The sequence below is a fragment of the Bos taurus genome, chromosome 29, assembly GCF_002263795.3.
Source record: "Bos taurus isolate L1 Dominette 01449 registration number 42190680 breed Hereford chromosome 29, ARS-UCD2.0, whole genome shotgun sequence".
NCBI classification, from domain to species: domain Eukaryota; kingdom Metazoa; phylum Chordata; class Mammalia; order Artiodactyla; family Bovidae; genus Bos; species Bos taurus.
Genome location: NC_037356.1, coordinates 2688675 through 2704732, shown reverse-complemented (window position 1 = coordinate 2704732; position 16058 = coordinate 2688675).

Below are 16058 nucleotides of genomic sequence, written 5' to 3'. Positions count from 1 at the left end.
ATGAGATAATTCTTCACCTGGAGGTGTGTGTGGACTAGTACAAGGATGGAGCATCTGCAGTTCATATACAAGCCTGGTTCATAGGGTCTGCTGGGAGCAGCTATTGATAGGTTAAATGTTTCTGAAGGCTGTGTCCAGACTTGACCAGGAGGTTCTGCTGGATCAGTAGGGCTGTGTGTAAAGAGAAGGCTTGTTTGATCCCTGGGTCAGGAAGATCCCCTGGAGGAGGGCATGGCAGCCCACTCCAGCATTCTTGCCTGGAGAATCCAACGGACAGAGGAGTCTGACAGGCTGTGGTCCACAGTGTCGCAAAGAGGGGCTTCTCTGGTGGCTCAGACAGTAAAGCGTCTGCCTGCTGTGCGGGAGACCTGGGTTTGATCCCTGGGTTGGGAAGATCCCCTGGAGAAGGAAATGGCAACTCACTTCAGTATTCTTGCCTGGAAAATTCCATGGATGGAGTCGGACATGACTGAAGCAATTTAGCACTTATGCACACACACATGTGTGCAGAGAAGAAGTGATGTGCAAACTGCATATTTGCCATCCCGGGCTGGGTGATGTCTGAATACAATTTTTTCACAGAATTATGGATGCAGGGTCAAAAAATGCATCGTCTCAGTTGGAAAAAAAAAAAAAAGAGTTTCCCCTGATGATCATTTATTTTATGTTTAATCTAAAAACATATGTTACTCTTCTGAAAAATTTTCCCTTTGTTGCTTTTCTTCTACTTCTCCTTAAATTTTAGGTTACAGTCAGGAAATTGCTTTCTTCTTGCGAGAGTAGTCCCTCATCAGCCAGGGGTGTGTATATATATATATATATTCATGTACTTCCACAACAGCATGAGATAAAGCTAGCTGCTCTGCTGACTGTGGAAGAAGGGGCTTCAGACTCTTGACTTTTTTCTTTTATTCAGTAATTCTGATTCTCAGATGCACAGTGAAATCACCTTGGATGTTTTGAACACCCAGGTCCTGCTCCAGACCAGCAGGCTCTCCGGGGTGGTACCCAGCCCTGAGGTTTCCCTGTGCAGCAAGGCAGAGGGCCACCATCTTACCGGGTTTTCACCAGGGTTTGGTTGGTTGGATGACTGATCACGTGCAGCTGCTCCTGGTAAATTGGAGGGAATGGCTGGGAGGAGTAGATGAAGGAAGTCACTGAGGGATTCTTCCCGGCTCAATGGTCACGGCCAAACACACAGTGTCTAAATATAGTTGAAATCATTTGTCCATGTCTAGACCCACATTTTTTTTTTTAATGAGGTATGGTTGATTTACAATGTTACATAAATCTCAGATGTACAACATAATGATTCTCAATTTTTAAAGGTTATGCTCTGTTTATAGTTATTATAAAATATGGCTATATTCCCTGTGATGTAAAATATATCCTTATAGCTTACTTATTTTATGCTAGTAGCTTGTACCTCATAATCCCCAATTCCTGTCTTTCCCCTCACTCTTCCCTCTCCCTGCTGGTAACCACTAGTTTTTCTCCATATCAGTTAGCCTATTTTCTTTTCTGTTATATTCACTTTGCTGTTTAGTTACTATGTCCCGTTTGACTCTTTGGCAACCCCATGGACTGTAGCCCACCAGGCTCCTCTGTCCATGGGATTTCCCAGGCAAGAATACTGGAGTGGGCTGCCATTTCCTTCTCCAGGGGATCTTCCCAACCCAGGGATCGAACCTGCATCTCTTATGTCTCCTGCATTGTCAGGCAAGTTGTATATCACGAGGGCCACCTGGAAAGCCCATTATATTCATTAGTCTGTTATATTTTTTTGATTCTACGTATAGGTGATATCATACAGTGTTTGTCTCCCTTGGGCTTGGAGGGTATTATGCTTATTGAAATAAGACAGACAGATTCAGACCTGCATTCTCAACAGTTTCCCTAGGTTAAAAGCTCAGAAATTCACCTCTGATTCCCACAGTCTCTGAGAAGCATTACAGAGTTGTGGCTCAGAGCACATGATCAATGTCACAGGCTTTGAAGTTGGAAAGAACAGGATTCACATCTTGAATTTCACACTTACCATTCATATCCTGGATTTTACACTTACCAAGTGTGGATCTGGAGCAGCTACTTTCTGTTTTCGTGGCTTAGCTCCCGCTCTGGAAAAATGGTAGAATAAATGCAAGTAGCATCATAGGATTTTAATGGTTAAAACAGACCGTGCAGAAAGAGTAAGCCCTTCATTCTATTGGCTGCAGAGAGAGGCTCACTAGACATTGAATTTCAGGGTCGTTGTGTGTCTAATATGAGGGTTAAACAGGGATCCTGGGCTCTGAGTGCCAGTCCCAGCAGTAGCAATGCTGGGTGTGTGCACGCGTGCGTGCTCAGTTGCTTCAGTCTTTGCAACCCCCTGGACTGTAGCCCACCAGGCTTATCTGTCCATGGGATTTTCCAGGCAAGAATACTTGCGCGAGTGTTTTCGATGCCTGTGTACTTCCCAAGCTGTACGTGAAACTACGTTACTGCGTGAGCTGTGCCATTCACAGCAAGGTAGTCAGGAATCGCTCTCAGGAAGCCCGTAAGGACCGAACACCTCCACCCCGATTTAGACCTGCGGGTGCTACCCCACGTCCTCCACCAAAGCCCATGTAAGGATCCAAGTCCTTAAAGACTGAAGAAATTTTGGTTTCTCTGAAAAGACAATAAAATGGAAATTATACTTCAAAAAAAAAAAAAAGAATACTTGCATAAGAAACTCAGAGGTGTGAGTTGCCCTTTCCTCCTCCAGGATATCTTCCCATCCAAGGGATAGAACCCCTGTCTTCTGCACTGGCAAGCAGATTCTTTACCACTGGTCCACCTGGGAAGCCAGTGAGGCTGGCTACCACCCTCTAACTGATGATCTGAGAGTGGAAAGCAAGTTCAGGCAGCTGCTAGCGGCCAACTGCACGTCAGGTCCAACTTTCCATGACATGTCTGTTTCATGGGTTTTTGGCAATCAGTGGAATAAATGGATGATATATCTCACAGGTGTTTTGAAGTCCAGAAATGGAGCTGAGCTAGGGTTAGCCTTTTCCCCTCACAGCTGACCTCCCTATTTACCAGGATGGGGTGTGAAGGGTGACTCCATTGTACCTGCTGCCTGAAATCATAGCAGATCCTATGCCTTAGCACTCTCCAGGCTTCGAACCTAAAAAAACAGACTGACCCCTTTCCTGGATTTGACTGTGTCTCCTGTGTTATTTAGACCACTCAGTGACCCAGAGCAGTAAGTATGAAGTGATCCTTAGATTTCATTTTAGTAATAAAAACCTCTGTAGATGTCAACATTATCCATGCTTCAAATAAGCAGCAGCATACAAGCTTGAATTTTAGTTTTCTTGCTTTTGCCTTGTCCTCTAGAAACAAGCAAAGTCTGAAAGGAGTAAGAGGAGCAGCCCCAGAAGTAGATGGGCCACAGCACTGGAATATTGTAGTTGCTGGATTTAGTCATCATTGGTAAAGTCCTTCTCCTTCATGATGCTGTCCTCGAATTCTTATCCTGCTCCAGCCAGATACAAGGTCTTGCGTTTTCTGAATTCTCATATTTCAGTCACTTTTTAAGGACTAGTTTTCTGTTATTAAAATTATTTATGTACAGATTTCTACAAGCTTCTTAAGGGGAGGGACTTATATTAGCTATTTTTGTATCTCTCTTAATATCTAAACCTTTTTACAAAGTAAATACTCAATGTGCATCAAGTGAATGGATACATGTTCTGGGCACAGTTACAAGAAATTAATCTGTACTATCAAGACTCACCATTGTAATCCTGATGTCTGAATGACAGCCATCATTTACTTTTCAGACTATTTAATAGCAATACTGATGTCCAGACCTTCTAAAGTCCTTTTAAGAGTTTTTCAATAGCTTAGGATGTCCATCCTCCAGACAAAAACCCGTGGCCAAAAGCAAGGAAGAGCTTCCACTGTTTTTCCTCCAAATCTGCAACTATTATGTAAGCATACATTTGCAAACGCACTGTTTTCTTTATTCTTCTGGTGTCTGAGTGTAGTAATCATTTAGAATTCTCCCACCTGCTTCAAGATGTCAAAGGTGGGGGAGGGATTGCTCTTGAGAGCTCATCAATTCTGCTTCACTGGACACTGGGAAGACACACGATGTAAATTCTCTTTTGAAATTTTAAATTGTTTGCAATCTGTGGCAGCTCTGGCTTTATTTGAATATGTTGGAATGGTTGGGATGGCAGTCATTTGAGTCAGAAATTCTGTCCAGTAAAAGCTGGACATTAAAAAAAACAGCATTTGCCTGACTGGTGGTAAGCTCTTTTGGGAAGAATAAGCTTGTTTCTGTGTGCACAGCAAGGAAATGGGGGTGGTGAAGACATCTAGGATGAGACAAGTGGTGATTGACAGCCCAGCTGGTGGAGATGGGTAATTGGAAATTCATGGCACATAAATCTCCCAGTACTTATCTTGAAGCCCGGGAAGAGAGGAGATCTGAGCAGGGGAACATTTAACTCTTTCAAAGGGCACTAATAATGTAGCAAATCTTTAAGTTCTTCATTTTAACTTTAATTAAATTACGGTTTTCTGTCTTGGAGAGATAAATGCATTCTGCTTAAGGAAATGATTCTGTGCATAGTAAATGGAAATGTGCAGAACTGTGGAAGAAAAAGTTCTTCATGTGTTAGTCTACTTTGAAGATGTGTTTTCCCACGGGTCCCATTCCTTTCGAGAGCAGTTGTTTCCCTCTCTCTCGTTGGGTTTCTAGTTTCTCTGTGTACAGTGATGTCTCCTCTATGCATCTTAACTTCTAATTTCCAAACTAGTGTTTTGTAGAATGAGGTGATAGTAGATCATTAACAAGTAATTTGAACTAAAACCCCTAGCATAAGTGGAAGGGACATTCATCATACTTATTGAAGTTTCACGTTTTCTCTGAGGATCTGAATTTGGTTCAACATCTTTGATCTGGACAACTATGCTTGCATTATTTTGCTTGTGATAATCCATTGTACTATTAAAGATAATCACTAAGTTCCTTTTTAATTTTTATGTCTAAGCCAGGCAACTCCATGCAGACTAAATAGCTAAAGATTTTCATCCCAATAGATTATTGAACTTGTCAGGGAATGAGTGAGATTGGGAAATTTAGGATGTCCAGTTTGAACCTGAACCTGATCAGTGGAACTCCCTGGTGCCTTTGCATGATTGGGATGGGTCTCTTGGGAGAGTGGATCTATTTTATCAGCTGAGCTTTACCCATGTCTGCCTCATTTGTACTGAACTTCAGTCACTTATCTAATCTTAGTGCCTTGTATGCTCAAAGATATGTGGTCACATTTGGGTTATTTCTGGTTGGCCAAATGTTGCATGTGTTGCCATGCCGGAGTTCCTGCTGGTGAACAGAGTTATGCCATCGGGGGCCAGCTCTCTATGGCTTTAGGACTTTCATGAGCCTGATGCCCTGACATCTGAAAAGGGAATAGAGATTGAAGAGGTACGCTGGGCACAGACATGAGAGTTGTTACAATGGTGGGGCATAGGACTTCCCTGGTGACTCAGACAGTGAAGAATCCACCTGCAAGGCAGGAGACACATGTTCAGTCCTTGGGTTGGGAAGATCCCCTGCAGAAGGGAATGGCAACCCACTCCAGTATTCTTGTCTGGGAAATCCCATGGACAGAGGAGCCTAGGAGGTTACAGTCCATGAGATCACAAAGAGTCAGACACGACTGAGCGACTAAGCTCCTATAGGGTGTATTAATTAATCTGAGGAAATACACTGAGCTTTTAAGTTCTGAGCCCTTGTGTTAGGCAACCTTTGACATACCTAAGAAGGACAAGGCATGGCCCCTTGATGATGTGAAGCCAGGAAACCCAAGTGGACATTTGAGCTCTTCCAGGAACCAACCAAGTTACCTGGGTTGGACTAGATTTGTAAGGTGAGATGAAAGAGTTGGACTGATAATCAAGTACAGTAGGAGGAAACATCCATAAACTTTCTTCCTCTATTCAAAGGCCATTAAGGCTACTTTACAGTTCAGACGTGTGAAGGATGCCCCCTCACATGATGCTCCTTGCCGTGCATAGAGGAGGAAGATGATAAATACATGTGGCTTGACTGATTCGGTGTGAGCCAGGTGATGGCAGAGGGGTGGCTCCCAGGGAAGGGGTGAAGACTTAGGTTTGACAATCACAGCAGGAAACCTTTAGCAGAAGAGATTATCAAGCTTTTAAAACCATGTTTCATGCCTTAAAAAGCACTGTAATTAATATACGTCTCTTCAGTGAAGGACACAAAAAGCCATATCTTCATTTAAACAACATCAGCAGTGCTCTGTCAGCACGACCAGTATAGGCTTTATAAGGGCAGGTTTCTGAGTTCACTGGTAGGTTAAGCTCACGGCTGTCATCCTTGGGGTCTTCTTGTGAATTGCAAAACCTTTAATGGCCCCCATACCTGCAGAAAGAAGTTCAGCTGTCTCCAGCCTTCACCTTCCAACCTTCACAAACTTCCGTGAACCTATCTTTTTACTCTTCATCCAGTACAGAGTGCCAGAGGATAACAATTCAAAATGAGTACGTTTGCTGTTGAAGAATGTGCATTCTAGCAAGCGGGGGAAGACATAGAACAATTAAGTGCTTCTGTGCCATAAGAGTAATTTCTGTAGGATGCAGATGTCATTCATAGACATGTCATGCATTCCCAGGCCACTGTTCTTTCCCACATCGTATTTCCTGGGCCCAGAATGTTGTTTCTAGCAGGTCTGGTGGCAAAATCCAGCTCTTCAGTCAAGGTCATGGTCAAAGGTCACTTTTTAGAAATTTTCATGGACTTTTCCCATTGGGGTTCGGGTGGCAGTTTGGGGTACACTTATTGTGTCTCTGGGTCTCCCCCACTGCACCATGGGGCCTTCAAAGGCAAGGGCTTTGTCGAGTTCACTTTGTTGAAGAATAGGAGCTTAATGAAAATTCGCAGGCATGCAGGTCCGCCATGACGGTGGGCCTTTGTCATCGTGTCCTCGCTGTCCATGATGTGTTTGGCCCAGATCTCTGAACTGATGACTTGGTCTCAGAGAGGCCTCTCCTGACCTTTTAGAGGCCCTCTTCTCTAAAACAGACCCTTCCTTTCATCCAGGTTTCTCTTTATCGCTTTGTCAAGGTGTGTTGTCTTTGTAGCAGGCATCACTGTGTGAAATTATTTTGCAATTGCTTTTTTAAAATTGAAGAATAGTTGATGTGTTAGCTTCAGGTGTGTAGCAAAGTGGTTGTGTACACACACACACACACACATATGTATATGTTGTCAGTCACTAAGTCATGTCCGACTTTGCGACCCTATGGACTGCAGCATACCAGGCTTCCCTGTCCTTCACCACCTCCCAGAGTTTGCTCACGCTCACATCCATTGAGTTCGTGATGCTATCTAACCATCATTTTCAGACTCTTTTCCATTACAGCTTGTTATAAGTTACTGAGTAGATTTCCCTGCACTATACAGTGGGTCCTTGTCCTTGATTGGTTATGTCTGTTGCTCCTAACTGAAGCTGAGCGGGGATGTGGTGTGTCTTATTCACTGCCGGATCACTCTCACCTCGAACAGTGCCTGACCTGTCAAGAGCCTTCATCATGTATTTGTCTAATCCATGAAGGGCATTTGGTTCCCATTTTACTTAGTTTGCATTTTTGGTCCAACATACATTTTTATTATTTAACAGTGAGCTCACGACAGATTTTCACAGTGTTTTCTTCTTTCGCTGGGCTGGCTGGAATTTTCTGGCACCTTGAAGATAAACACAGCAGGATGGCATGTTATGCCTGACCACATTTGGCTCTAGGCTGCTGACTTTTCAGGGCTTGTCTTCAGCAGGTGCTGCACAGACATTCATGGGGTCCTGGATCCTCCACTCACATGCTTTTGGGGCCTGGCTTCCCAGGGTCAGGGTTTGGTCTGATCTCTTTTGTCTTTTTCAATTGTCTCCATCAAGTCAGCTGCCCACCCTGATATATGAGTTACATTCATAAGAAAAGAAAGTGAAAGTAAAGTCACTCAGTCGTGTCCGACTCCTTGCAACCCCATGGACTGTAGCCCACCAGGCTCCTCCATCTATGGGATTTTCCAGACAAGAGTACTGGAGTGGGTTGTCATTTCCTTCTCCAAGGGATCATCCCCACCCAGGGATTGAAACCAGGTCTCCTGCATTGTAGGCAGATGCTTTACTACTGGGACAGTGGTCATTTTTTTTCTTCTTTCTTTAATGACTGTTCCAAAGGAAAATAAGTTCATGGAATTGAAGGAAGAGGGGAGGATGGCAAAGGAGAGAGCACCATGGGGGATAAACCTGTGACCAGGAAATCCTGGGGTTCCAACCACTCGAGTGTCCTGTATGCACGGAGCTTCGCCGACTTGGGTGGGGGTGGCTGCGTGCACACCCCTTGCCCTCTCCCTCACAGAATCTGCTCTTTTCAGTAAGATAAAAGCAGAATAGACAGAGAATGCCCCAGTTCTGAGCCAGCCAGTCACCTTTACCTTAACCTCCCTCTTCTCCATAGTTTGAAGGCGGGCAGTGGGGTAAGGGTGTGGAACTAGCTTTGCTGGATGGCCAGTTCATCACTGTCTCCAGTGGAGACAGTTATACCTACTGTTCTCGGCCTTGGGACTCAGAACAGCCAGTTAAGCTGTTATTATTGTTCCTCTGCTCCAACTGAGCTTGTAATTTCCTGCAGTTATTACAGGGGAGTGTGAGACTCAGAATGATTGAAGTGTCAGATGTCATAACTGGATCATCTTTGTATGCCTTATATTAGGTCGAGTATGTGTGTGTGTGTGTGTTTTACATTAAGCTACATCCCTCTTTCTAAAGGGTCCATAGAAGCCTTGAATAATTCAGGGTACAGCCTAACTCTGCAGAACCTTCTAGAATTCCACTGACATGTCCTAATGAAATGTCAGGGTATTAACTCCTATAATCTCTGTTTAGGGATGGAGATGTGCACGTGTGTGCACATACCCACATACATGCACAAATATGCACAGTTGACCCTCTGGCCTTCCTAAAAAATCATGTATAAGTGGACCCATGCAATTCAAATCCATCTTTGTTCAGGGATCAACTGTATATATAACCATCTCCCCATAAGAGAGTGCTATTACCTTATTTCTCATGAATGATCATTAGCTTAAGAGGTTGAGACTAAAAAAGATGGAAATATTTTTCCATGAGCTTTAAAATACTATGGGATAAAAATTAAAGGAATAATTAAAATAATTTAAAAGTGGGCAGAAGCCCTAAACAGACATTTCTCCAAAGAAGACATGTAGATGTTAATAAACACATGAAAAGCTGCTCAACATCACTTATTATTAGAGAAATGTAAATCAAAACTACAATGAAGTATCACCTCACACCAGTCAGAATGGCCATCATCAAAAAGTCTACTAACAGTAAATTCTGGAGGGAGTGCAAAGAAAAGGGAACTCTCTCGCACTGTTGCTGGGAATGTAAATTGATGCAGCTATGGAGAGAAGTATGGAAATTACTTTAAAACTGCCATATTGTAAAGTAATTAACCTCCAATTAAAATAAATAAATTTATATTAAAAAATAAAACTACCATATGACCCGACTATCCCACTACGAGCCAATACCCTAAGGAAACCATAATTGAAAAAGACACATGAGTTGCAATGTTCACTGTAGCACTAATTACAATATCTAGAATATGGAAGCAACCTAGCTGTCCATACACAGATGAATAGATAAGAGCAAAAGAGACACAGATGTATAGAACAGTCTTATGGACTCTGTGGGAGAGGGAGAGGGTGGGATGATTTGGGAGGATGGCACTGAAACATGTATACTATCATGTATGAAACAAGTCACCAGTCTAGGTTCAATGCATGATACTGGATGCTTGGGGCTGGTGCACTGGGACGACCCAGAGGGAGGGTATGGGGAGCGAGGAGGGAGGAGGGTTCAGGATGGGGAACACATGTATACCCGTGGTGGATTCATTTCAATATTTGGCAAAACCAATACAATATTGTAAAGTTTAAAAATAAAATAAAATTAAAAAAAAAGTTGTGGTACATATACACAATGGAATATTACTCAACCATAAAAAGGAACACATTTTAGTCAGTTCTAATGAGGTGGATTCTTGAGAGTCCCTTGGACTGCAAGGAGATCCAACCAGTCCATTCTGAAGGAGATCAGCCCTGGGATTTCTTTGGAAGGAATGATGCTAAAGTTGAAACTCTGGTACTTTGGCCACCTCATGCGAAGAGTTGACTCATTGGAAAAACCTCTGATGCTGGGAGGGATTGGGGGCAGGAGGAGAAGGGGACGGCAGGGGATGAGATGGCTGGATGGCATCATCGCCTGGATGGACGTGAGTCTGAGTGAACTCTGGGAGTTGGTGATGGACAGGGAGGCTGCAGTTCATGTGGTCGCAAAGAGTCGGACACGACTGAGCGACTGAACTGAATTGAACTGAATGAGGTGGATGACCTAGAGCCTATTACACAGAGTGAAGTAAAGCAGAAAAAGAAAAACAAATATCGATGCATTAATATATGGAATCTGGAAAGACGGTCCAGTGGAGACAGGGACATAAAAAAGAGACCTGTGGACACAACTGGGGAAGGAGAGAGTGGGGCGAGTTGAGAGAGTAATACTGGAACATATATATTGCTGTCTGTAAAACAGATAGCCAGGCGGAATGTGCTGTATGACGTGGGGAGCTCGAATCCTGGTGCTTGGTGAAAATCTAGAGCGGTGGGATGGGGTGAGAGTTGGGAGGGAGGTTCAAGAGGGAGAGGACATATGTGTACCTATGACCGATTCATGTTGGCGTATGGCAGAAACCATCACAATATAGTAATTATCCTCTAATTAACAATAAATAAATGAAAAGATACTATGGGATAATATTCAAACCTCCTGCTGGTTTCATGTCACAGAAACTGAAATTCTAAGGAAAAAAATTGGCCTTTGTCTGCAGCATGGCTATATAATGAACTACAGTACCATTTAATCAGCTGAAAAACTCTGGCAGTTCATTGTGTAGATGTAAATTGTAATTATCTATCTAACCTTCTCTCATGTAAGGGTTGTTATTGAAAAGGTTGTTTTATTTCCTTACTTTTTCTTTCAGGTTCAGTGCCATTTATATGTATATTGAATTTAATTTAGGGAAAAGAAGAAAAATTTGCTAATACCAGTGGGTAGAAATCACCCCTTTGTGGACTGTTATCTAACTTCTATAGTAGCGCAGAAGGCACTGCATTTACAAACAGTCTCTCCATTTATAAACATTTTTTTCTCAGGCTGGCAGGAAAATCCAAACAGAACTCATAGGTTGATTCTGAATGAGAAATAGTCTCAAGTTAGAATGTATTAGTATAATCACTATTTTTATTAATCATTTAACAATTGTGTTGATTAATTTTCTGGCAGTGTTAAGTTAATAAGATTTTGAAGAAAGGGAAGAAGTCATTTTGTGTATGTGGGTTTAGTTTCATTTTATTCACAAAAATGGTGTTTACTTAATAACACGGGTGGAAATAAGCAGAGATTCAGGGTTTGTCATCTTCTATTTTAGTGCAACAGCTAATGAATGGAGTGGATGCTTGTAGAGAAATAGATTGTGAGTCACAGGGGTGCTGACCTCTCTGGGATGTTTGCAATTTGGATCAGAGATCTTTAGCTTCTACCAGAGTATCATTTGTTCATGGATGCTTGGTCCATGCCAATTACTGAGGACTGAGATCCCCAGTATAATTTTAAGTTTGTGCTGATTTTTAATGTGCGAAAGTGTTAGTTGCTCAGTGGTGTCCAACTCTGTGACTCCATGGACTGTACCCGCCAGGCTCCTCTGTTCATGGAATTCTCTAGGCAAGAACACTGAGGCGGGTTGCCATTCCCTTCTCCAGGAGATCTTCCCGACTCAGGGATCGAGAACCCACTTCTCTTGTGTCAGGTGGGTTCTTTACCACTAGGACCACCTGGCTTAATGCATGGATTCCCCTTTAAATGAAAATCAGTTTCACAAGGAATTTATGTACTACTTTGTAGATAAAATGTATTTTAAAATTAAGATTGGTGATAGTTTTAAAATTCTGTTGTGTTGTTTTCGCTTCCGTTTTCCCTCTCTTAATTGCGTGGTAATGGGGTTATTTCCCCATTTGTTGAATAGAGATCTGTCTCATGCACCAGCCCACATGGTTGTATCTTGTGACTGATTTCCAAAGGTTCACATCTGAGAGTGCTTAGTTTTCCAACTCTTAAAAGTGCCGTTGGAATACTTTACTAACATAGTTAAAGGGACTAACTCTGCATCACCTTAGGCCCTGAAGAATTTGAACCAAGTGGTAGGCATTGCTTCTGTAATTTGCTCTTATAGAGTCTAGAATTCTCACCATATAAATGGATTTAAGAACAATATTTGTGTGGTTTAGCTTAGAATTCCAGTAACAGAGCCTAGGTGCTGAACTAGCTCTTTAATTTTGCCCCCTTATGAAAGATTTGTTTCATGAGATGAATAGTCAGAGAAACCATGCTATCGTAGCAGGGGGTGGACTGGCTTCACCTCATCACATAATCATTTCATGTTGGATGAACATTTAGCACCTGGTGTTGAAAACCTAGAGAAAGTTTTGACAGCCCATTAAAATGTAATTTAGAGGGTTTTCCATCCTATTAAATATAATCCATATAGAAGCTTGTTTCAGCAGTCGCATGGTTCTGGAGGGATTTTGATGGAGAGTCCATAGGGTTTGGTGACATACTGTTTGGTGATCTATTGATTTTAAAGGTTTGTAGAGTGTGTACCTAAAAAGTAAGGGAGCTGTGTGATGTGGTTTTCAAGGCACTGTCTCACCTTTTCCTCAGAAGACTTTTCCCTCCTTAATCCTCTCCAGGTGGTCTTCTGGTCCTTCAGCTTGAGGAGTGAGCCATAATGCAGGTCTCCGTGGGGGCTCCAAAGGGGGCTGGCTAACTTCTTTGCTGACCTCCACCTTTCTTTCTGCCTGTTGAATCTGGGTCCCTCTTGGGTCTACATGTCAGTGACAGAGTAATTTCTCTGGAAAGCAATTACTTCTCAGTCCCCTTCTCGGTCTTTCTGACGGGGTTTGGTACAGGCCCAAACCTCAGGGCCCGTATGTCTCCTGTATAGGTGTTGGGAGAGAGAATGAGAAGCCGCGTACAGGGGGTGAGAGGGCGCCCCAATTTTGGCCATGACTATCTACTCTTGCTCTCACAGAATTTCCTCTTGGCTAAGCTTTCTTCTATGTTTGCATGACTGAAGTTTCAGTCTAAAAGCCAGTCAGGTCAATCAGCGCTGTGGTTGTCTCTCAATTGTTTGTAGACGTGGAGGGGCAAAGAGGGCGAGTACCTGGCTCCTGTCTCTGATCAGGACACACCCGGGTCAGAAAGATGAGGTCTGTCCGGTTCTGCAAGGGTGTTATTTGAAGAATGAAAGGGGACGACTTCGTCTGGTACTCAGAGAAGCCCAATCATTCATAGAGCTGCAGGAGGTAGGTCAAGGCACTTCCTGGATGTCGCACAGACGTGGGGATCCGTGGTGGGTGGGGAGCTGTGGGCAGGAGGCATGAGGTGTCACACGTAGGCCATTCTGTGGGTCTTTTCGGCAGGGTGGGCACATATGCTAGGCGGGAATAATCTTTTAAATGGATCAGGCCAACCCAGGCATGACAACCAAATGCAGTGTGAGTTTCAGAATTCAACTCTGGACCGGAAAAAGGACATAAATGGGACATATTGGCTAAGTTTGCTTGCTCAACCTTTGTAGGAAAGATTGTCCATTTGTTTCAAAGTTCCCTCATTGTAAGCCTCAGTTTCTAATGGGAACCTGTTGGCATTTCTCTGTCCTTTCCTTGCATCTTGTACCCTCTCCTTCTCTGCCGTGGAGCTGCTGAAAAACATTGAAATGCCAACAGAATGTTGAAAGCAAAGTCTTCAGAGATTTCCCATCATCCAAAATTCAGGTGGTCCAGAGAGGTGATATTATGTGTGTGTGTGTGTGTGTGTGTGTGTGTAATATAAATCAACTAGGTTGTTTAGGGAGTAATTACATTTTTATAGTTTTTTCTTTTAAAAGTCCATGTTTTAGAAGGGACAGCTCCTTCATACTGTAGAATTCTAATTCATAAATGGAGAAGGAATAATATAAATAGAAAATCATCCTTTGGCAAATGTCATAGCAATAATCGTCACAGATAATCATCAGTGGGGCTAAAAGTAGTGCATGAATGTATGATGAGAAATGGGATATTTGCATGGTCCCACAGTATCTCCCTATGAGAGACGAATACATTAAAAAGGGAAAATAGTAATTCTACAGTGGAGAAACCTAGCAACCACAACCTTAACCAGATGATCAGTTATTTTTGCCTGACATATCAGTATCATGTAATGCTTGGTCTGATGCAGGAGAAAGGAGAGCATCACTTCTATGGTATTCTTTCCAAAAATACACACCCTGAGTTAGTCATGAGGAGGCACAATGTAAACTCAAATTGACAGACATTCTACAAAATAAGTAACCAGTACTCTTCAAATGTCTAAGTGATGGTTGTTGAGGGAATGCCACAGGTTTAAGGACACAGGACACAGATGTAAGGAGTAAGGACACGGGACAGCTAAAGGCAGTGGCAGCTCCTGAATTGGATTCTGAACCAGCAAAGGGTTGACGACAGGCAAAAATTGAGTAGTCTGTTGATTTGTTAACAGTGTAGCATCGGTGTTAATTTCCTACAATTGTTACATGGTTGTATAAGATGTGAGATCTAGGAAACCCGAGTGACAGGTATATGGGAACACTTTGTGCTAGTTTTTCAACTGTTTTATAAATTTGAAATTAAATAAAAAACAAAATTTTTCTTTTTTTAGGAGACATTAAGCTCCATTGAGCCAATGGATTCATTGATTCCATCATATCCTGTCTCTGCATATACCTAGTCCCTCTTCTAAGAAAATTAAAGCACATGCAGATGCCCCTTTGCTGTTATAATTTTACTTGAATATTCAGACTACATTTTTTAGCTTCTCAAGGTTGCTGTCTCCTCTCATCATCACCAATAAGAGAGGAGGGCTGGTCCGGGTTTTCCCACCCAGGACCAGCCCTCCTCTGGTCTTCCCACCCTTAGGCTGTTCTTAAGTGAGATCCCAATGATAATAGTGCATATTTACCATGAAGTCATGGAAGCTTCAGCTTTAGAACTCTTCACTCTCAGGGACCTCTTCGAAAAACCTCTGACTTAATTTTTTTTTATTTATTAAAAATGTTTTTTGCATGATATCTTTAAATTTTGTTTTTTAATTTGGGGGATAATTGCTTTACAATGTTGTGTTGGTTTCTGCCATATAACAATTCAAATCAGCCATAATTTTGTATATATTTTATCCCTTCCCTCTTGAGTGATGGTTTTGAATTCATAGTTTTATATTTGTTTCTTAAAGAGGGTCCTGCACGTGGTGTAACAGGCCACACAATACCTGAAATATTCCTGCTTCCTGGGAATTATTTGGCCTGAGGCAGCCCCACACAAGATGATACAGTCCATTTATATCCTGACTCACATTTCAGAACAGCCTAGAAGAAAACAACATCAAGTGGAAGCTGGAATCAAGTATTTAAAAGTTTTCCTTCACTGGGTTTGGTTCACTATTCGACTACCAAAGTTAGAATCAAATAAAAGCAAATGCAAATAAAAAGCACCCTTGTCAGCAGTCACGTTTGGTCGGAAGATCAGCTTTGCTGCATCCGAAAGGTCACTGCCCAGAGGAGCACACTTTGGACCCTGACAAGCAACGTGCCATGAATTGACTTGGAGGCACAGCTGACACTTGTAAATCCCACCCCCAGCCCGGCCGTCAGCTCATCCCACCTCATCATGCCTCTCAGATACGCTCACAGCCCAGATTTTCAAGTACCAGACCTCACAGGAAGAGGCCAATCATCCGCATGTAGAAGTCTGTGTTAAATGAAATACAGGATCAAGCCAAGGAGCCTGAGTTAGGGACTGGTGTTGACAGCTCCTCATTCCCGCCACTTACTAATTTTATTTCCCT